We start from the raw sequence: 2076 nt of genomic DNA, 5'->3' as shown, positions 1-2076 counted from the left end.
AAGACTATGGAGCGCGAAGACTTAGTTGTTTCGTCGTTTCCTTTTCTTCTTTGTTGAGTCATAGGAACCACCGTACTGTTAAGTGGGGTCCCAGTGAACAAAGTCAGAGTGACTCAAGTGATGCTTAACCAAAATCCTATGTCTTCGAGCGAAGATAATGAGAACAAATCTTATCCAGAGTTGGATGAGTCAGCTTTACTTGTAGCCCAAGTAAAGTTGCCGCGTGTGTTTGAAATCTGAGCGTTGGAACACGTGTCAGTTCCTTAGTGACCCGGGGTCATTTCGGACAAATCAGGTCGGGTTGCCTAGTGGCTATAAATAGCCCACCCCCTACACCATAAATTGGTTGGCTACTCAGAGTTAGTGCACGACTTTTGTCGTTTGAAAGCAACCCACCTCGAAGCCTTTGAGAGAGAAATCCTTGCAAGGACAAAGCCCTAAACACCCAGAGCCAAAGAGTGTTAGGCATCACTGAAGTCTTCCTGTCTGTGTGATCTGAAGACTTGTTACACTTGAGGACTGTGAATCCTCCAGCCGGTTAGGCGTCGCGTTCTGAGCATCCAAGAGTCATTGTGGATCGCCGGTGAACGAAGTCTGTGAAGGTTTGGAAGTCTCCTTTGAAGACTTACCAGAGTGATTGGGCGAGGACTGGGTGTCCTTAGCTCAAGGGGAATAAGGTGAAGACACGGTCTTCTGAGTTAAATCTCAGCCTCCCTAACCAGACATATAATTGTCACAGCAACTGGAACTGGTCCAACAAATCATTGTCTTCAATGAGCAACTGGTTCTATCCTTTCCATCTCTTTATTTACAGTTGGTCCTTGTGAAGTTATTGCCTGTTTGTATTATCTATTTGTCTTCACTGTGTGACTGCTTGTTCTGATTGGCTTCATACTGTCTTCCATCCTGATCCATACTGCCTAGCTGCTATTAGTCTTTGTGCTTTCACTTCATTGAATACTTGACTATGGCTTGCCTAGTGTAGTATACCTTCCGCTGCATGTTAATAGGTTCATTTCTATTGATTGTCTTCGAAACTTCCACGTTTTGAAGACTTTCATAAAAATCGCCTATTCACCCCCCGTCTAGTCGATCACTAGCACTTTCACTACAGAGCTCCCACTCACTTTCTTGTAAATACAGGCTTCTCCAAAAGTCTGTATAAAACTATATGCTTTGATCAACTCATAAAAGCATATATTCCAACTCCGAGATTCTTGCACTAGTCCATAGATGGATCGCTGGAGCTTGCACACTTTGTTAGCACCTTTAGGATTTACAAAACCTTCTGGTTGCATCATATACAACTCTTCTTTAATAAATCCATTGAGGAATGTAGTTTTGATATCCATTTGCCAGATTTCATAAAATGCGGCAACTGCTAACATGATCCGGATAGACTTTTAAGCATCGATACGAGTGAGAATATCTCATCGTAGTCAACACCTTGAACTTGTCGAAAACCTTTTGCGACAATTCAAGCTTTGTAGATAGTAACACTACTATCAGCGCCCGTCTTTCTTTTGAAGATCCATTTATTCTGAATGGCTCACCGATCATCGGGCAAGTCAATCAAAGTCCATATTTGTTCTCATACATGGATCCAATCTCAGATTTCATGGCCTTAAGCCAATTCACGGAATTTGGGCTCAACATCGCTTCCTCATAGTTTGTAGGTTCGTCATGGTCTAGTAGCATGACTTCCAGAACAGGATTATCGTACCACTCTGGTGCGGAACGTACTCTGGTTGACCTATGAGGTTCGGTAGTAACTTGATCTGAAGTTTCATGATCATCATCATTAATTTCCTCACTAATTGGTGTAGGCATCACTGGAACTGATTTCAATGATGAACTACTTTCTAATAAGGGAGCAGGTACAATTACCTCATCAAGTTCTACTTTCCTCCCACTCACTTCTTTCGAGAGAAACTCTTTTTCTAGAAAGGATCCATTCTTAGCAACGAATATCTTACCTTCGGATCTGTGATAGAAGGTGTACCCAACAGTCTCCTTTGGGTATCCTATGAAGACACATTTCTCCGATTTGGGTTCGAGCTTATCAGGTTGAAGCTT

Source organism: Triticum urartu, chromosome 4 (genome assembly GCF_003073215.2).
Source record: "Triticum urartu cultivar G1812 chromosome 4, Tu2.1, whole genome shotgun sequence".
NCBI classification, from domain to species: Eukaryota; Viridiplantae; Streptophyta; class Magnoliopsida; order Poales; family Poaceae; genus Triticum; species Triticum urartu.
The sequence above is the reverse complement of the archived record's forward strand: the minus strand, read 5'-3'. Positions refer to the sequence as shown.